The sequence below is a fragment of the Salmo salar genome, chromosome ssa16 (assembly GCF_905237065.1).
Source record: "Salmo salar chromosome ssa16, Ssal_v3.1, whole genome shotgun sequence".
NCBI classification, from domain to species: Eukaryota; Metazoa; Chordata; class Actinopteri; order Salmoniformes; family Salmonidae; genus Salmo; species Salmo salar.
This window is the reverse complement of record NC_059457.1, coordinates 90,005,124-90,026,334: the sequence shown is the minus strand read 5'-3', so window position 1 is coordinate 90,026,334 and position 21,211 is coordinate 90,005,124. Positions and strand designations below refer to the sequence as shown.

Here is a 21,211-nt window from a genome sequence, read left to right as displayed (position 1 = left end):
GGTTCTTTCCATAACCCTGGCTGTCTTCTCTACTCTGAGCTCATGACCGTCCTCTCGTCGTGTGTTGCCCTGTACGGCTCTTCTCTGCATGTTGTTTGTGGTTCTGTGTGTTTCCTATATAGTGAACTACCTCTACGTTTGACCGGGGCCCTCTGCTGTAGGGAATAGGGGGGCCCTCTGCTGTAGGGAATAGGGGGGCCTCTGCTGTAGGAAATAGGGGGCCCTCTTCTGTAGGGAATAGGGGGGGGCCCTCTGCTGTAGGGAATAGGGGGGCCTCTGCTGTAGGGAATAGGGGGGCCCTCTGCTGTAGGGAATAGGGGGCCCTCTGCTGTAGGGAATAGGGGGCCTCTGCTGTAGGAAATAGGGGGCCCTCTTCTGTAGGGAATAGGGGGGCCCTCTGCTGTAGGGAATAGGGGGCCCTCTGCTGTAGGGAATAGGGGGCCCTCTGCTGTAGGGAATAGGGGGGCCCTCTGCTGTAGGGAATAGGGGGGCCCTCTGCTGTAGGGAATAGGGGGGCCTCTGCTGTAGGAAATAGGGGGCCTCTGCTGTAGGGAATAGGGGGCCCTCTGCTGTAGGGAATAGGGGGCCCTCTGCTGTAGGAAATAGGGGGGCCCTCTGCTGTAGGGAATAGGGGGGCCCTCTGCTGTAGGGAATAGGGGGGCCTCTGCTGTAGGGAATAGGGGGGGCCTCTGCTGTAGGAAATAGGGGGCCCTCTGCTGTAGGGAATAGGGGGCCCTCTGCTGTAGGGAATAGGGGGGCTCTGCTGTAGGGAATAGGGGGGGCTCTGCTGTAGGGAATAGGGGCCCTCTGTTGTAGGGAATAGGGGCCCTCTGCTGTAGGGAATAGGGGCCCTCTGCTGTAGGGAATAGGGGGGCCCTCTGCTCTAGGGAATAGGGGGGCTCTGCTGTATGGAATAGGGGGCCCTCTGCTGTAGGGAATAGGGGCCCTCTGTTGTAGGGAATAGGGGGCCCTCTGCTGTAGGGAATAGGGGGGCCCTCTGCTCTAGGGAATAGGGGGGGCTCTGCTGTATGGAATAGGGGGGCCCTCTGCTGTAGGGAATAGGGGGGCCCTCTGCTGTAGGGAATAGGGGGGCCTCTGCTGTAGGAAATAGGGGGCCCTCTGCTGTAGGGAATAGGGGGGCCTCTGCTGTAGGGAATAGGGGGCCCTCTGCTGTAGGGAATAGGGGGGCCTCTGCTGTAGGAAATAGGGGGCCCTCTGCTGTAGGGAATAGGGGGCCTCTGCTGTAGGAAATAGGGGGCCCTCTGCTGTAGGGAATAGGGGGCCCTCTGCTGTAGGGAATAGGGGGGGCTCTGCTGTAGGGAATAGGGGGGGCTCTGCTGTAGGGAATAGGGGCCCTCTGTTGTAGGGAATAGGGGCCCTCTGCTGTAGGGAATAGGGGCCCTCTGCTGTAGGGAATAGGGGGGCCCTCTGCTCTAGGGAATAGGGGGGCTCTGCTGTATGGAATAGGGGGCCCTCTGCTGTAGGGAATAGGGGCCCTCTGTTGTAGGGAATAGGGGCCCTCTGCTGTAGGAAATAGGGGGGCCCTCTGCTGTAGGGAATAGGGGGGCCCTCTGCTGTAGGGAATAGGGGGGCCCTCTGCTGTAGGGAATAGGGGGGCCCTCTGCTGTAGGGAATAGGGGGCCCTCTGCTGTAGGGAATAGGGGGCCATTTGAGATGCATGTGCTGTGCTTGTGTCTGTCTCTATAAAAGACTTCAGTGTCTGTCTGTAGAAAAGTGGACAAAGCTTCCTCTTTCTACATAACAGCTGGTCTGGTCTGTCTTCATTGCTTTGATCTGGACGTCTGGCTGTTGGTTTCTGAGTTCAGCCTTGGGACTTCCTCTGGTACCTGGGTTTGGTGTGTGTGTGTGTGTGTGTGTGTGTGTGTGTGTGTGTGTGTGTGTGTGTGTGTGTGTGTGTGTGTGTGTGTGTGTGTGTGTGTGTGTGTGTGTCTAGCCTGTTTCTACGTCTGTGTAGTTATGGGCAGCTGTACACAGTGTTGCCTTCTGTGTTACTGCAGTACTGCTCTCAACACATACAGTACTGCTCTCAACACACACACAGTACTGCTCTCAACACACACAGTACTGCTCAGTACAGACACACGCAGTACTGCTCTCAACACACACAGTTCTGCTCTCAACACACACAGTTCTGCTCTCAACACACACAGTACTGCTTTCAACACACACAGTACTGCTTTCAACACACACAGTTCTGCTCTCAACACACACAGTACTGCTCAGTACACACACACACACACACAGTACTGCTCAGTACAGACACACACAGTACTGCACTCAACACACACAGTACTGCTCAGTACAGACACACACACAGTACTGCTCAGTACAGACACACACAGTACTGCACTCAACACACACAGTACTGCTCTCAACACACACAGTTCTGCTCAGTACAGACACACACAGTACTGCTCAGTACACACACAGTACTGCTCAGTACACACACACACACAGTACTGCTCAGTACAGACACACACAGTACTGCTCAGTACAGACACACAGTACTGCTGTCATCCCAGCTCTACCATCCGGTGGAGGGAGAAGAGGTATCACATGCTGCACGTTGTGTGGAAACCAGTTTAGAGAGAAGTGTTACACAACAAGCAACATGGACTGACTAATGATATGGAGGGTTAGACCGTATGGGTCCTGGTTTAAAGTAGTCCACTATACAGGTTAAAGGGTGCCATTTGGAACACAGGAAGGACTATGCTGCTATGGTTAGATGTGTCTGTTTGCTGCAAGATAAACAAGGCCTCTTGGTCGGCCTCCTGTCAAGGGTTTTCCTCCCTCGTTATGGAGACAATTAAATCATTAAGCCTTGGTCCTGTTACCTCCTATTGCCTTTAATGGGGATCCCTGCCAGCTGTGTACGGGCATGCATGAATAATAATACCCTATCTATCTCTCTCTCCTTCTCTATCTCTCTCTCCATCTCTCTATCTCTCTCCATCTCTATCTCTCTCCATCTCTATCTCTCTCTCCTTCTCTATCTCTCTCTCCATCTCTATCTCTCTCTCCTTCTCTATCTCTCTCTCCATCTCTATCTCTCTCTCCATCTCTATCTCTCTCTCCATCTCTATCTCTCTCTCCATCTCTATCTCTCTCCTTCTCTATCTCTCTCTCCATCTCTATCTCTCTCTCCATCTCTCTATCTCTCTCTCCATCTCTCTATCTCTCTCCATCTCTCTCTCCATCTCTCTCTCCATCTCTATCTCTCTCCTTCTCTATCTCTCTCTCCATCTCTATCTCTCTCCCATCTCTATCTCTCTCTCCATCTCTATCTCTCTCTCCATCTCTATCTCTCTCTCCATCTCTATCTCTCTCTCCATCTCTCTATCTCTCTCCATCTCTCTCTCCATCTCTCTCTCCATCTCTATCTCTCTCCTTCTCTATCTCTCTCTCCATCTCTATCTCTCTCCTTCTCTATCTCTCTCTCCATCTCTATCTCTCTCCATCTCTATCTCTCTCTCCATCTCTATCTCTCTCCTTCTCTATCTCTCTCTCCATCTCTATCTCTCTCTCCATCTCTATCTCTCTCTCCATCTCTATCTCTCTCTCCATCTCTATCTCTCTCTCCATCTCTATCTCTCTCCATCTCTATCTCTCTCTCCATCTCTATCTCTCTCTCCATCTCTATCTCTCTCTCCATCTCTATCTCTCTCCATCTCTATCTCTCTCTCCATCTCTATCTCTCTCCATCTCTATCTCTCTCTCCATCTCTATCTCTCTCTCCATCTCTATCTCTCTCTCCATCTCTATCTCTCTCCATCTCTATCTCTCTCTCCATCTCTCTATCTCTCTCTCCATCTCTATCTCTCTCTCCATCTCTATCTCTCTCTCCATCTCTATCTCTCTCTCCATCTCTATCTCTCTCCTTCTCTATCTCTCTCTCCATCTCTCTATCTCTCTCTCCATCTCTATCTCTCTCCATCTCTATCTCTCTCTCCATCTCTATCTCTCTCTCCATCTCTATCTCTCTCTCCATCTCTATCTCTCTCTCCATCTCTCATCTCTCTCTCCATCTCTCTCTCTCCTTCTCTATCTCTCTCTCCATCTCTATCTCTCTCCTTCTCTATCTCTCTCTCCATCTCTCATCTCTCTCTCCATCTCTATCTCTCTCTCCTTCTCTATCTCTCTCTCCATCTCTATCTCTCTCTCCATCTCTCTATCTCTCTCTCCATCTCTATCTCTCTCTCCATCTCTATCTCTCTCTCCATCTCTATCTCTCTCTCCATCTCTATCTCTCTCTCCATCTCTATCTCTCTCCTTCTCTATCTCTCTCTCCATCTCTATCTCTCTCTCCATCTCTATCTCTCTCCTTCTCTATCTCTCTCTCCATCTCTATCTCTCTCTCCTTCTCTATCTCTCTCTCCATCTCTATCTCTCTCCTTCTCTATCTCTCTCTCCATCTCTATCTCTCTCCTTCTCTATCTCTCTCTCCATCTCTCTATCTCTCTCTCCATCTCTCTATCTCTCTCCTTCTCTATCTCTCTCCTTCTCTATCTCTCTCTCCATCTCTCTATCTCTCTCTCCATCTCTATCTCTCTCCTTCTCTATCTCTCTCTCCATCTCTCTATCTCTCTCTCCATCTCTATCTCTCTCCTTCTCTATCTCTCTCTCCATCTCTCTATCTCTCTCTCCATCTCTATCTCTCTCCTTCTCTATCTCTCTCTCCATCTCTATCTCTCTCCTTCTCTATCTCTCTCTCCATCTCTCTATCTCTCTCTCCATCTCTATCTCTCTCCTTCTCTATCTCTCTCTCCATCTCTCTATCTCTCTCCTTCTCTATCTCTCTCCATCTCTATCTCTCTCTCCATCTCTCTATCTCTCTCTCCATCTCTATCTCTCTCTCCATCTCTCTATCTCTCTCTCCATCTCTATCTCTCTCTCCATCTCTATCTCTCTCCATCTCTATCTCTCTCCTTCTCTATCTCTCTCTCCATCTCTCTATCTCTCTCTCCATCTCTATCTCTCTCTCCATCTCTATCTCTCTCCCTTCTCTATCTCTCTCTCCATCTCTATCTCTCTCCTTCTCTATCTCTCTCTCCATCTCTCTATCTCTCTCTCCATCTCTATCTCTCTCCTTCTCTATCTCTCTCTCCATCTCTCTATCTCTCTCTCCATCTCTATCTCTCTCTCCATCTCTATCTCTCTCTCCTTCTCTATCTCTCTCTCCATCTCTCTCTCTCTCCATCTCTATCTCTCTCCCATCTCTATCTCTCTCTCCATCTCTATCTCTCTCTCCATCTCTATCTCTCTCTCCATCTCTCATCTCTCTCTCTCTCATCTCTCTCCTTCTCTATCTCTCTCCCATCTCTATCTCTCTCCATCTCTATCTCTCTCTCCATCTCTCTATCTCTCTCTCCATCTCTATCTCTCTCTCCATCTCTATCTCTCTCTCCATCTCTATCTCTCTCTCCATCTCTATCTCTCTCTCCATCTCTATCTCTCTCTCCATCTCTCATCTCTCTCCATCTCTATCTCTCTCTCCATCTCTCATCTCTCTCTCCATCTCTATCTCTCTCTCCATCTCTCATCTCTCTCTCCATCTCTATCTCTCTCTCCATCTCTATCTCTCTCTCCATCTCTCTATCTCTCTCTCCATCTCTATCTCTCTCTCCATCTCTATCTCTCTCCTTCTCTATCTCTCTCTCATCTCTATCTCTCTCCCATCTCTCTCTCTCTCTCCATCTCTCTCTCTCTCTCTCCATCTCTATCTCTCTCCTTCTCTATCTCTCTCTCCATCTCTATCTCTCTCCTTCTCTATCTCTCTCTCCATCTCTATCTCTCTCCTTCTCTATCTCTCTCTCCATCTCTCTATCTCTCTCTCCATCTCTATCTCTCTCCTTCTCTATCTCTCTCTCCATCTCTATCTCTCTCCTTCTCTATCTCTCTCTCCATCTCTATCTCTCTCTTTATCTCTCTCTCCATCTCTCTATCTCTCTCTCCATCTCTATCTCTCTCTCCATCTCTATCTCTCTCTCCATCTCTCTATCTCTCTCTCCATCTCTATCTCTCTCTCCATCTCTCTATCTCTCTCTCCATCTCTATCTCTCTCTCCATCTCTATCTCTCTCTCCATCTCTCTATCTCTCTCTCCATCTCTCTCTCTCTCTCCATCTCTCTATCTCTCTCCATCTCTCTCGCTCCCTCTATCACTCTCTCTCACTCTCCTTCTCTATCTATCTCTCTCTCCATCTCTATCTCTCTCACTCTCCTTCTCTATCTTTCTCTCTCTCATCGATCTCTCTCCATCTCTTTCCCTCTATTTCACTCTCCCTCTCTCTATCCACCTCTCTATCACTCTCCCTCTATCTCTCTCCATCTATATATATATATATATATAATACACACACACATCTTTATATATATACACACACACCTTTCTTTCTTTTGATGTTGTTCTGGTCTGACTTATCTGAAATTATATTGGATAAGGGATGGTGGAAGGGAGAGATAGGGGGGAAGAGAGAGCCAGGGTGGAAGGGAGAGAGAGAGGGGGAGAGAGAGCCAGGGTGGAAGGGAGAGAGAGAGAGGGGGAGAGAGAGCCAGGGTGGAAGGGAGAGAGAGAGAGGGGAAGAGAGAGCCAGGGTGGAAGGGAGAGAGAGAGAGGGGAAGAGAGAGCCAGGGGTGGAAGGGAGAGAGAGAGGGGGGAAGAGAGAGCCAGGGTGGAAGGGAGAGAGAGAGAGGGAAGAGAGAGAGCCAGGGTGGAAGGGAGAGAGAGAGAGGGGAAGAGAGAGCCAGGGTGGAAGGGAGAGAGAGAGAGGGGGAAGAGAGAGCCAGGGTGGAAGGGAGAGAGAGAGAGCAGAAGAGAGAGCCAGGGTGGAAGGGAGAGAGAGAGGGGAAGAGAGAGCCAGGGTGGAAGGGAGAGAGAGAGGGGAAGAGAGAGCCAGGGTGGAAGGGAGAGAGAGAGGGGGAAGAGAGAGCCAGGGTGGAAGGGAGAGAGAGAGAGGGGAAGAGAGAGCCAGGGTGGAAGGGAGAGAGAGAGGGGGAAGAGAGAGCCAGGGTGGAAGGGAGAGAGAGAGAGGGGAAGAGAGAGCCAGGGTGGAAGGGAGAGAGAGAGGGGAAGAGAGAGCCAGGGTGGAAGGGAGAGAGAGAGGGGAGAGAGAGCCAGGGTGGAAGGGAGAGAGAGAGGGGAAGAGAGAGCCAGGGTGGAAGGGAGAGAGAGAGGGGAGAGAGAGAGCCAGGGTGGAAGGGAGAGAGAGAGGGGGAGAGAGAGCCAGGGTGGAAGGGAGAGAGAGAGGGGGAAGAGAGAGCCAGGGTGGAAGGGAGAGAGAGAGGGGGGAGAGAGAGCCAGGGTGGAAGGGAGAGAGAGAGAGGGGAAGAGAGAGCCAGGGTGGAAGGGAGAGAGAGAGGGGGAAGAGAGAGCCAGGGTGGAAGGGAGAGAGAGAGGGGGAAGAGAGAGCCAGGGTGGAAGGGAGAGAGAGAGGGGAAGAGAGAGCCAGGGTGGAAGGGAGAGAGAGAGAGGGGAAGAGAGAGCCAGGGTGGAAGGGAGAGAGAGAGGGGGAAGAGAGAGCCAGGGTGGAAGGGAGAGAGAGAGGGGGAAGAGAGAGCCAGGGTGGAAGGGAGAGAGAGGGGGGAAGAGAGAGCCAGGGTGGAAGGGAGAGAGAGAGGGGGAGAGAGAGCCAGGGTGGAAGGGAGAGAGAGAGGGGGGAGAGAGAGCCAGGGTGGAAGGGAGAGAGAGAGGGGAAGAGAGAGCCAGGGTGGAAGGGAGAGAGAGAGGGGGAAGAGAGAGCCAGGGTGGAAGGGAGAGAGAGAGGGGGAAGAGAGAGCCAGGGTGGAAGGGAGAGAGAGAGGGGGGAAGAGAGAGCCAGGGTGGAAGGGAGAGAGAGGGGGAAGAGAGAGCCAGGGTGGAAGGGAGAGAGAGAGGGGAAGAGAGAGCCAGGGTGGAAGGGAGAGAGAGAGGGGGAGAGAGAGCCAGGGTGGAAGGGAGAGAGAGGGGAAGAGAGAGCCAGGGTGGAAGGGAGAGAGAGAGGGGGAAGAGAGAGCCAGGGTGGAAGGGAGAGAGAGAGGGGGGAGAGAGAGCCAGGGTGGAAGGGAGAGAGAGAGGGGGAAGAGAGAGCCAGGGTGGAAGGGAGAGAGAGGGGGGAAGAGAGAGCCAGGGTGGAAGGGAGAGAGAGGGGGGAAGAGAGAGCCAGGTTGGAAGGGAGAGAGAGGGGGGAAGAGAGAGCCAGGGTGGAAGGGAGAGAGAGGGGGGAAGAGAGAGCCAGGGTGGAAGGGAGAGAGAGGGGGAAGAGAGAGCCAGGGTGGAAGGGAGAGAGAGAGGGGGAAGAGAGAGCCAGGGTGGAAGGGAGAGAGAGAGGGGGGAAGAGAGAGCCAGGGTGGAAGGGAGAGAGAGAGGGGGAAGAGAGAGCCAGGGTGGAAGGGAGAGAGAGAGGGGGGAAGAGAGAGCCAGGGTGGAAGGGAGAGAGAGGGGGAAGAGAGAGCCAGGGTGGAAGGGAGAGAGAGGGGGGAAGAGAGAGCCAGGGTGGAAGGGAGAGAGAGAGGGGGGAAGAGAGAGCCAGGGTGGAAGGGAGAGAGAGGGGGGAAGAGAGAGCCAGGGTGGAAGGGAGAGAGAGGGGGGAAGAGAGAGCCAGGGTGGAAGGGAGAGAGAGGGGGAAGAGAGAGCCAGGGTGGAAGGGAGAGAGAGGGGGAGAGAGAGCCAGGGTGGAAGGGAGAGAGAGGGGGAGAGAGAGCCAGGGTGGAAGGGAGAGAGAGAGGGGGAAGAGAGAGCCAGGGTGGAAGGGAGAGAGAGAGGGGGAAGAGAGAGCCAGGGTGGAAGGGAGAGAGAGAGGGGAAGAGAGAGCCAGGGTGGAAGGGAGAGAGAGAGGGGGAAGAGAGAGCCAGGGTGGAAGGGAGAGAGGGGAGGGGGAGAGAGCCAGGGTGGAAGGGAGAGAGAGAGGGGGAGAGAGAGCCAGGGTGGAAGGGAAGAGGGGAAGAGAGAGCCAGGGTGGAAGGGAGAGAGAGAGGGGTAGAGAGAGCCAGGGTGGAAGGGAGAGAGAGAGGGGGGAAGAGAGAGCCAGGGTGGAAGGGAGAGAGAGAGGGGAAGAGAGAGCCAGGGTGGAAGGGAGAGAGAGAGGGGGAAGAGAGAGCCAGGGTGGAAGGGAGAGAGAGAGGGGAAGAGAGAGCCAGGGTGGAAGGGAGAGAGAGGGGGGAGGGAGAGAGCCAGGGTGGAAGGGAGAGAGAGAGGGAGAAGAGAGAGCCAGGGTGGAAGGGAGAGAGAGAGGGGGAGAGAGAGCCAGGGTGGAAGGGAGAGAGAGAGGGGGAGGAGAGCCAGGGTGGAAGGGAGAGAGGGGAAGAAAGAGAGGGAGAGTTCAAGGGTGGGAGAAAGAGAGGAAGAGAATGATTTAGTGGCCTGGTGTGATCCATCACAGGGTGAAGTGCCACAGCGTTGCCCAACCACTCTTCACCTCATACTTAACCATCCCTCTCACATCATGTCCTACAGCAAGAAGAAATGAAGGACACAGTGCATTCTGGGACGGAAATGTCATAGAGAGAGAGAGAGAGGAAGCCAGAGACGCACAGAAAGAGAAGGAGGGAGAGAGCGAACGAGGGGGGAGGCAGAGAGAGAGCGTGCGTGATGTGCCGGGCCCTTGGTCCCTGAATCTCCCCTGGTGGTGTGGAGGTCCTGGGGCAGGGTGACTGTCCTCTACCCCCCTGTCCTCCTCTCTCTGCCTGGGACACAGCCTCACAGACCGGGCAAGCTCCAGGCTCTGCTGTGTCACTGTAGGCTGGCCCCCTCTGCTTTCATCTCTGCCTCCTCTCCTCTGCCGTCCCCCCCAGCGCCAACATGGCTAATTAGCCACTCATCCCTCACTCCCTCCGCCTGGCCTCACCATTCATCTTCATCTCTCCCTCTCTGCCGTCTGCCTCTTAAATACCACTCCTCCTCCCTCCATCCCTCGTCTCCAGCCCTTCACTCCCTCACTCCCTCCATCCCTGTGGGTGGTAACCACTCTGCTCCAGCCCTTCACTCCCTCACTCCCTCCATCCCTGTGAGTGGTAACCACTCGTCTCCTGCCCTTCACTCCCTCACTCCCTCCATCCCTGTGGGTGGTAACCACTCTGCTCCAGCCCTTCACTCCCTCACTCCCTCCATCCCTGTGGGTGGTAACCACTCGTCTCCTGCCCTTCACTCCCTCACTCCCTCCATCCCTGTGGGTGGTAACCACTCGTCTCCTGCCCTTCACTCCCTCACTCCCTCCATCCCTGTGGGTGGTAACCACTCGTCTCCTGCCCTTCACTCCCTCACTCCCTCCATCCCTGTGAGTGGTAACCACTCTGCTCCAGCCCTTCACTCCCTTGCCCTCACTCCCTCCATCCCTGTGGGTGGTAACCACTCGTCTGCTGCCCTTCACTCCCTCACTCCCTCCATCCCTGTGGGTGGTAACCACTCGTCTGCTGCCCTTCACTCCCTCACTCCCTCCATCCCTGTGGGTGGTAACCACTCTGCTCCAGCCCTTCACTCCCTCACTCCCTCCATCCCTGTGGGTGGTAACCACTCGTCTCCTGCCCTCACTCCTCACTCCCTCCATCCCTGTGGGTGGTAACCACTCGTCTCCAGCCCTTCACTCCCTTGGCCCCTCACTCCTTCCATCCCTCCTTCCTTCCCTCCCTTCATTGGGCTCCCGAGTGGCACGGCAGTCTAAGGCACAGGATCTCAGTGCTAGAGGCGTCACTACGGAAACCCTGGTTCGAATCCAGGCTGTATCACAACCGGCCGTGATTGGGAGTCCCATAGAGCGGGGCACAATTGGCCCAGCGTCGTCCGGGTTTGGTCGTCATTGTAAATAAGAATTTATTCTTAACTGACTTGCCTCGTTAAATAAATTCCGGTGCCTGCCTTGCCGACACAATCACACCCTCGGTCCCTCTTTACCCCGGTCAGTACCATGACCCATCCAGAGCTACAGGGTGGAGACAGTCCTTTACCCCAGTCAGTACCATGACCCATCCAGAGCTACAGGGTGGAGACAGTCCTTTACCCCAGTCAGTACCATGACCCATCCAGAGCTACAGGGTGGAGACAGTCCATTAAGACAAGGGAACAGTAGTCTTGGTAACATGTTGAATTAAGACAAGAGGAACAGTAGTCTTGGTAACATGTTGAATTAAGACAAGAGGACAGTAGTCTTGGTAACATGTTGAATTAAGACAAGAGGACAGTAGTCTTGGTAACATGTTGAATTAAGACAAGAGGACAGTAGTCTTGGTAACATGTTGAATTAAGACAAGAGGACAGTAGTCTTGGTAACATGTTGAATTAAGACAAGAGGAACAGTAGTCTTGGTAACATGTTGAATTAAGACAAGAGGACAGTAGTCTTGGTAACATGTTGAATTAAGACAAGAGGACAGTAGTCTTGGTAACATGTTGAATTAAGACAAGAGGACAGTAGTCTTGGTAACATGTTGAATTAAGACAAGGGAACAGTAGTCTTGGTAACATGTTGAATTAAGACAAGAGGACAGTAGTCTTGGTAACATGTTGAATTAAGACAAGAGGACAGTAGTCTTGGTAACATGTTGAATTAAGACAAGAGGACAGTAGTCTTGGTAACATGTTGAATTAAGACAAGAGGACAGTAGTCTTGGTAACATGTTGAATTAAGACAAGAGGACAGTAGTCTTGGTAACATGTTGAATTAAGACAAGAGGACAGTAGTCTTGGTAACATGTTGAATTAAGACAAGAGGACAGTAGTCTTGGTAACATGTTGAATTAAGACAAGGGAACAGTAGTCTTGGTAACATGTTGAATTAAGACAAGGGAACAGTAGTCTTGGTAACATGTTGAATTAAGACAAGAGGACAGTAGTCTTGGTAACATGTTGAATTAAGACAAGAGGACAGTAGTCTTGGTAACATGTTGAATTAAGACAAGAGGACAGTAGTCTTGGTAACATGTTGAATTAAGACAAGGGAACAGTAGTCTTGGTAACATGTTGAATTAAGACAAGAGGACAGTAGTCTTGGTAACATGTTGAATTAAGACAAGGGAACAGTAGTCTTGGTAACATGTTGAATTAAGACAAGAGGACAGTAGTCTTGGTAACATGTTGAATTAAGGGTTGTAAAATCTTACTTTAATCTACTGAGGTTGGAGGTGAGCTCTCTCCTTGCAATGTTGAATCAGCCACACACACACACACACACACACACACGCTCTGGTGTAGTGTGATCCTCGTTCCCTGCTGTGTGTGGGAGGGGGGAAGCCCAGCCAGACTCAAGAGGAGTAACTGGGTCATTCTGGGGGGGGTTACCTCCCGATGTCTTTAGTGAAAGCCGACCTCACAGCGATCATGGATGGATGGTCCACTTCTGAATTAGAGCTGGAAATGGAGGGAAAAGGGCAGTTTGAAAGGTCACGGTATCTCGCTTTGGGAAATTAAATGAAAACCACAGAGCATCTCTTCTACTTGAAAGAAGTTCTGAGAGCTCAAACCAAAAGCCAAGACATCGGCAGCGATCCTCATCCGTTTCAGTTCAGAATAGTTGTAAGTAGCAGATTTTTCCGAAAGACTCTTCTTGTTCCTGATGAAGAGAAGACCCGGTCTGGGATCTGAACTTGGTCCTGTTAAACACTTCAATATACTGCAGCAAATATGCTTTTTCTTCCAGTAGACTCTTTCTCCCCCATGCTTAGAGCTCTTTCTCCCCCATGCTTAGAGCTATTTCTCCCCCATGCATAGAGCTCTTTCTCCCCCATGCTTAGAGCTCTTTCTCCCCCATGCTTAGAGCTCTTTCTCCCCCATGCTTAGAGCTCTTTCTCCCCCATGCTTAGAGCTCTTTCTCCCCCATGCTTAGAGCTCTTTCTCCCCCATGCTTAGAGCTCTTTCTCCCCCATGCTTAGAGCTCTTTCTCCCCCATGCTTAGAGCTCTTTCTCCCCCATGCTTAGAGCTCTTTCTCCCCCATGCTTAGAGCTCTTTCTCCCCCATGCTTAGAGCTCTTTCTCCCCCATGCTTAGAGCTCTTTCTCCCCCATGCTTAGAGCTCTTTCTCCCCCATGCTTAGAGCTCTTTCTCCCCCATGCATAGAGCTCTTTCTCCCCCATGCTTAGAGCTCTTTCTCCCCCATGCATAGAGCTCTTTCTCCCCCATGCTTAGAGCTCTTTCTCCCCCATGCATAGAGCTCTTTCTCCCCCATGCTTAGAGCTCTTTCTCCCCCATGCTTAGAGCTCTTTCTCCCCCATGCTTAGGGGGAGAGGGGGGAGAGCTCTTTCTCCCCCATGCATAGAGCTCTTTCTCCCCCATGCTTAGAGCTCTTTCTCCCCCATGCATAGAGCTCTTTCTCCCCCATGCATAGAGCTCTTTCTCCCCCATGCATAGAGCTCTTTCTCCCCCATGCATAAAGCTCTTTCTCCCCCATGCTTAGAGCTCTTTCTCCCCCATGCATAGAGCTCTTTCTCCCCCATGCTTAGAGCTCTTTCTCCCCCATGCATAGAGCTCTTTCTCCCCATGCATAGAGCTCTTTCTCCCCCATGCATAGAGCTCGTTCTCCCCCATGCATAGAGCTCTTTCTCCCCCATGCTTAGAGCTCTTTCTCCCCCATGCTTAGAGCTCTTTCTCCCCCATGCTTAGAGCTCTTTCTCCCCCATGCTTAGAGCTCTTTCTCCCCCATGCATAGAGTTCAGGAGTTGATATGTAGGTGGAGGGGTTAGTAGGATACCTCCTCTCCTCAGTCTATCAGATGGTAGAGGTTATAACAGGTGATTATAACAGTTATACTGTAATAAACTTCATCTGAGACGATTAGGATGATTCAGACTGCCTCAAACCTTATTCCGCCTCCCCTCTCCCTCCCTCCCTCCCTTCCTCTCCCTCCCTCTCCCTCCCTCCCTCTTCCTCTCCCTCCCTCCCTCTTCCTCTCCCTCTCCCTCTCTCTCCCTCCCTCCCTCTGCCTCCCTCCCTCTGCCTCTCCCTCCCTCCCTCCCTCTCCCTCCCTCTCCCTCTCTCTCTCCCTCCATCCCTAGATCTCCCTCCCTACTTCTATCTCCGTCGCTACCTTTCTTTCTCTCTCTCTACCTCTCTCTTTCTCTTCCTCTCCCTCCCTCCCTCTCTCTTCCTCTCCCTCCCTCCCTCTCTCTTCCTCTCCCTCCCTCCCTCTCTCTTCCTCTCTCTCCCTCCCTCCTTCAGAGAAGTTTATTATAGCAGAGAGGGGAGTTGAAACCAAAGTCAGAGTAAAGTAGGATGATGAATGAAGTGTGTGTGGGGACACATTTCACTATACCTGTGAGTAACAGAAGTCCTTACTAGAATAGTAAAACCAACTCAAATTCAGAGATGTGAGGACATTTTGCCGGTCTTCACTTGTAAAAATACTATTTTAGGCTTAAGGGTTATGTTTAGGAAAAATAGGATTTTGAATGGGAATCAGTTGTTGGTCCCCAGAAAGTCCTCACTAGTATTGTAAGACATAACGGTGTGTGCTGGGTGTCTGTCCATATCCATGGCAATGTCATTAGTTCTAATAAAACATTATTATTTCTAAACTAAAAAGTATTCACCCTCCTCCTTTCCTCCCCCTCTCCTCTGCTCCTCTCCCCCTCCTCTGCTCCTCTCCCCCTCCTCGCCTCCTCTTCTCCACTCCTCCTCCCCTGCTCCTCTCCCCCTCCTCCCCCTCCTCTGCTCCTCCTCTTCTCTACTCCTCCTCCTCTCCCCCTCTGCTCCTCCCCCCTCTCCTCCTCCCCCTCCTCTACTCCCTCCTCCCCATCTCCTCCTCCTCTCCCCCTCCTCTACTCCTCCTCCCCCTCCTCTACTCCTCCTCCCCATCTCCTCCTCCTCTCCCCCTCCTCTACTCCTCCTCCTCTCCCCCTCCTCCCCTTCTCCTCCTCCTCCTCTCCTTACTCCATCCTCCCAGACATGACATAAGCAGAAAAATAGGGTGATATTCAATCACTTTACTGAGCCAATCTCTGATAGAGACAAGAGTGTGTGTGTGTGTGCGTGTGCGCGTGTGCGTGTGCTTGTGCGTGTGTGTGTGTGTGTGTGTGTGTGTGCGTGCGTGCGTGCGTGCGTGTGTGAGCAGAGCAGCTCTCCTTTCTCTCTCCATCCTGCTGTAGTTTAATTGATGTTTCATGTCATTGTTCTTCTGACTGTCAAATCAGGTGATTTATCTCTGTTTTCTCTACAATACATCTTCCACACACACACACACACACACACACACACACACACACACACACAGGAACATGCATCCGAGTATAACCTGCTGTTAAAATGCTGTGTAGGTACCAACACAGACCAAGCTTTCCTACCTGCCTTAAACTGGGACCTTAGTCCTCTACAACGACAAGCCAGATCTGAAGAACTCATGTGTTGTTAACTCCTCAGCCCTGGCAGGAAGTCCCAGAGAGGGTCATTTTCCTCAGGACCACAACAACAGCAAGGCTTGTTCATGTGTACCCCTGGAATACTGAATCACAGTCACCACCAATGGAAAGTAGTGCACTATGTAGGGAATAGAGGTTGCCTTTTGGGACACAGGAAAAGAGAGAAAAGAATCCTGGAGCCCCCGAGGATCAGAGTAAATCTCGCGCCCAGCCAACCCCAGCATCCTCACCTAGGGGATTCCAGCATCAAATAGAAGCTGCCTGGGGCCTAAGGCTGGTCCTGCCTGCTCCTCTCAGCGTAGGAGCTACTCAGGCTCAGAGCTCGACCCCGCAGCTCATCCTGGATCACCACCAACACTCCACAGAGGAAAAAGGGGACTTTGGGATTTAGGAATTCCAGAATGTAAAGACTGGTACACTTTATTTACCCCCCAGAAGGAAAAATGATATTGGCATCGTGGATTCCAATGGAGTGTTGAATTATAGGACTTTGTTGCTTTAAAAAATACACAAATACTATTTGTTGTGCTGTGAACAAACTGCCCAGTGACGGGATGACAAAAGGATTTGAACCTGAACAAAGGTAGACATTACATTGACACTGTAAGACGCAGACGAGAGAGCACAACTGGAAAAACATATTCCATCTACACAGACAGACACCTCTCTCTAAGCCAACCAATCAGAAAGCAGTCAGCATGGCAACCTGTCACCATAGCAACATGGACACTTCAGGACAGCAGCGTGCCTTGGGAGCAGCGATGGCAGATCAGGAGGAATGATTACCGACAAACAGACCAGGAGACTGAAACACAGGACCTGCATCCTTAAACGGCACCCTATTCCCTATATAGGGCACTACTTTAGACCAGAGGCTTACTATGAAGGGAATAGGCTGCTATTTGTAATGCAGACTTACTGTAATGAGCACCTTCACAAAAACATCTTCACCCTCAACAGCTTCACAAAGATATCTTCACCCTCAACACCTTCACAAAGACAGCTTCACCCCCTCAACACCTTCACAAAGACAGCTTCACCCTCAACACCTTCACAAAGACAGCTTCACCCCCTCCACCTTCACAAAGACAGCTTCACCCCTCCACCTTCACAAAGACAGCTTCACCCCCTCCACCTTCACAAAGACATCTTCACCCCCTCAACACCTTCACAAAGACAGCTTCACCCCCTCCACCTTCACAAAGACAGCTTCACCCTCAACACCTTCACAAAGACATCTTCACCCCCTCCACCTTCACAAAGACAGCTTCACCCTCAACACCTTCACAAAGACAGCTTCACCCTCAACACCTTCACAAAGACAGCTTCACCCCCTCCACCTTCACAAAGACAGCTTCACCCTCAACACCTTCACAAAGACAGCTTCACAAAGACATCTTCACCCTCAACAACTTCACAAATACAGTTTCACCCTCAACATCTTCACAAATACATTTTCACCCTCAACACCTTCACAAAGACAGCTTCACAAAGACATCTTCACCCTCAACACCTTCACAAAGACATCTTCACCCTCAACAGTTTCACCCTCAACAGCTTCACAAAGACAGCTTTCACAAAGACAACTTCACCCTCAACAGCTTCACCCTCAACACCTTCACAAAGACATCTTCACCCCCTCTACCTTCACAAAGACAACTTCACCCCCTCCACCTTCACAAAGACATCTTCACCCCCTCCACCTTCACAAAGACATTTTCACCCTCAACACCTTCACCCTCAACACATCAGATCATCTCAGATATGAGTTAACGATCAAGACGTCTGGTGCTGTATAACTGAATTGAGCAGTAAAACAGTCAGATGGTTCACCTCTAGTACCTGTTACTATCGTAGGAAACGACTTCCTGCCCTGTTCATCAACACTACCTCATCTCATAGATTAGTCTCTACACATCTACCACTGATGGTGGAAATCTGTCGCTATTAACACCTCTGGCTTAAAGATTTAATGAACTTCATGATAATTATGTTAGTGCCTCCCCTCAGACACAGAGAGCACTAGAACCACTCCTATAACATAGACAGAGTGATCTAGAACCACTCCTATAACATAGACAGAGTGATCTAGAACCACTCCTATAACAGACAGAGTGATCTAGAACCACTCCTAGAAGATAGACAGAGTGATCTAGAACCACTCCTATAACATAGACAGAGTGATCTAGAACCACTCCTATAACAGACAGTGATCTAGAACCACTCCTAGAAGATAGACAGAGTGATCTAGAACCACTCCTATAAGATAGACAGAGTGATATCTAGTCCCTCCTATAAGATAGACCAGAGAGTGATATCTAGTCCCTCCTATAAGATAGACAGAGTGATATCTAGTCCCTCCTATAAGATAGACAGAGTGATATCTAGTCCCTCCTATAAGATAGACAGAGTGATATCTAGTCCCTCCTATAAGATAGACAGAGTGATATCTAGTCCCTCCTATAAGATAGACAGAGTGATATCTAGTCCCTCCTATAAGATAGACAGAGTGATATCTAGTCCCTCCTATAAGATAGACCAGACAGAGTGATATCTAGTCCCTCCTATAAGATAGACAGAGTGATATCTAGTCCCTCCTATAAGATAGACAGAGTGATATCTAGTCCCTCCTATAAGATAGACAGAGTGATATCTAGTCCCTCCTATAAGATAGACAGAGTGATATCTAGTCCCTCCTATAAGATAGACAGAGTGATATCTAGTCCCTCCTATAAGATAGACCAGACAGAGTGATATCTAGTCCCTCCTATAAGATAGACAGAGTGATATCTAGTCCCTCCTATAAGATAGACCAGACAGAGTGATATCTAGTCCCTCCTAGAAGATAGACAGAGTGATATCTAGTCCCTCCTAGAAGATAGACAGAGTGATATCTAGTCCCTCCTATAAGATAGACAGAGTGATATCTAGTCCCTCCTATAAGATAGACAGAGTGATATCTAGTCCCTCCTATAAGATAGACCAGACAGAGTGATATCTAGTCCCTCCTATAAGATAGACAGAGTGATATCTAGTCCCTCCTATAAGATAGACAGAGTGATATCTAGTCCCTCCTATAAGATAGACCAGACAGAGTGATATCTAGTCCCTCCTATAAGATAGACAGAGTGATATCTAGTCCCTCCTATAAGATAGACAGAGTGATATCTAGTCCCTCCTATAAGATAGACAGAGTGATATCTAGTCCCTCCTATAAGATAGACAGAGTGATATCTAGTCCCTCCTATAAGATAGACAGAGTGATATCTAGTCCCTCCTATAAGATAGACAGAGTGATATCTAGTCCCTCCTATAAGATAGACAGAGTGATATCTAGTCCCTCCTATAAGATAGACAGAGTGATATCTAGTCCCTCCTATAAGATAGACAAAGTGATATCTAGTCCCTCCTATAAGATAGACAGAGTGATATCTAGTCCCTCCTATAAGATAGACAGAGTGATATCTAGTCCCTCCTATAAGATAGACAGAGTGATATCTAGTCCCTCCTATAAGATAGACAGAGTGATATCTAGTCCCTCCTATAAGATAGACAGAGTGATATCTAGTCCCTCCTATAAGATAGACCAGACAGAGTGATATCTAGTCCCTCCTATAAGATAGACCAGACAGAGTGATATCTAGTCCCTCCTATAAGATAGACAGAGTGATATCTAGTCCCTCCTATAAGATAGACAGAGTGATATCTAGTCCCTCCTATAAGATAGACAGAGTGATATCTAGTCCCTCCTATAAGATAGACCAGACAGAGTGATATCTAGTCCCTCCTATAAGATAGACAGAGTGATATCTAGTCCCTCCTATAAGATAGACAGAGTGATATCTAGTCCCTCCTATAAGATAGACAGAGTGATATCTAGTCCCTCCTATAAGATAGACCAGACAGAGTGATATCTAGTCCCTCCTATAAGATAGACGACAGAGTGATATCTAGTCCCTCCTATAAGATAGACCAGGAGTGATATCTAGTCCCTCCTATAAGATAGACAAAGTGATATCTAGTCTCACACAGGACATTAGAGATCCAGCTTTAGGCTGATTATGAGGGATGGGTTCTGGGAGATACAGCACCATGCTGTGGTTCCCCCTAAGCGCTGGTTCCATGATTGCGCTAGGCTAATCTGTGGTTCCGTGGGTCTGTGGGTGGGCTGTGACAGTGTGCGGTGGGGAGATAAGATGGAGTGTTGAATTCAATTACCACTAAGAGTCACGGCGATGAGGACTTCATTCAGCCCTGCATCATTAACTGACTGGTGCTGTGTTGTCTCTGTCTGGGAATGGATTCATGCTGACTAACGCCAGACACATCGTCTTCGTCAGCCAGGAACTATCTGATTCCAATGCATTGGAGTCTCCTCTCCTCTCTGCAGCTTGTTGCTCTATACATGGATCGTAAAGTGATCTGATGACCTGGGGGATTTTCCAATATATAATGCACTACTTTTGACCAGTGCTCTCAGTGCCCTGGTCAAATTAAGTGCACGTTGTATGGAATAGGGTGTAATTTGGGATGCAGCCGGTGTTATAGGATAAAGGTGAGAGTCTCAACAGAGACATAGTGTAATAGTAGTTACAGCCTCTTAACTAGTCTGTCACACTGGGTAGAGGAGGTTTTTCCTTCAGTAGTTACAGCCTCTCTTAACTAGTCTGTCACACTGGGTAGAGGAGGTTTTTCCTTCAGTAGTTACAGCCTCTCTTAACTAGTCTGTCACACTGGGTAGAGGAGGTTTTTCCTTCAGTAGTTACAGCATGACTCAACCCTCTCTCCATCCTTCCTCCTCTTCTTTTCTCTCCCATTCCACGCTCCACTTCTCCTTTTCTCCTGTTTCCTCCCCTCTTCTCTGTCGGAGGGTTTTGATGTCAGGCCTTGCAGCCAGGAGCCCTGACAGTGTGGTGCTGTTGAATGAGAGGAAAAAGGAGGTACTCAGCGAACAGAGTTGAATAGCAATCAGAGATTATCAGCTCACCTGCCTCTAGCCGCTCAACTTGAGGTGGGTGAATGGCCTGATTAGGCCTGGCCTGGCTCCCCTTTCCATCGACTCCAAGTTTCCATTACGCCCTGGGAGCCACCTAGGCCCGACTAATCCACCTCAGAGTGGATATGACAGGACCCTGATCGGCTTAAGGTCTACCCGACGTCACAGTCAGACAGACAGGGGCTGGTGGCTAAGGTGTCTAAGATCATATGATTTGTTCTCTAGTGTGACTGAGTGAGTGACTGAGTTACTGTACCGGCTGTGCCGGGCAGGAGGTCCATATGGCTCTAGTCCAATCCATCAGGTAGCTAGCTATCTGTTCTCTAGACAGGAAGATATGAGCTATTCAGCTAGCTATCTGTTCTCTAGACAGGAAGATATGAGCTATTCAGCTAGCTATCTGTTCTCTAGACAGGAAGATATGAGATATTCAGCTAGCTAGCTGTTCTCTAGACAGGGAGATATGAGATATTCAGCTAGCTGTTCTCTAGACAGGAAGATATGAGATATTCAGCGAGCTAGCTGTTCTCTAGACAGCAAGATATGAGATATTCAGCTAGCTAGCTGTTCTATAGACAGGCAGATATGAGATATTCAGATATCTAGCTGGTCTATAGACAGGAAGATATGAGATATTCAGCTAGCTAGCTGTTTTATAGACAGGCGAGATATGAGATATTCAGGTAGCTCGCTGTTCTCTAGACAGGGAGATATGAGCTATTCAGCTAGCTAGCTGTTCTCTAGACAGGGAGATATGAGATATTCAGCTAGCTATCTGTTCTTTAGACAGGAAGATATGCGATATTCAGCTAGCTATCTGTTCTTTAGACAGGAAGATAGGAGGTATTCAGCTAGCTAGCTGTTCTCTAGACAGGGAG

The 21,211-nt window shown here is 49.9% G+C and overlaps 1 protein-coding gene across 1 annotated transcript in view; it reads left to right on the top strand.

Moving 5' to 3' along the window:
- The window catches only part of LOC106574944 (protein diaphanous homolog 3), a gene marked incomplete at its 3' end in the record, with an annotated part of 688,081 nt that overhangs the window by 559,206 nt on the left and 107,664 nt on the right, over positions 1-21,211 (top strand). The gene's annotated exons all lie outside the window — the stretch shown is intronic.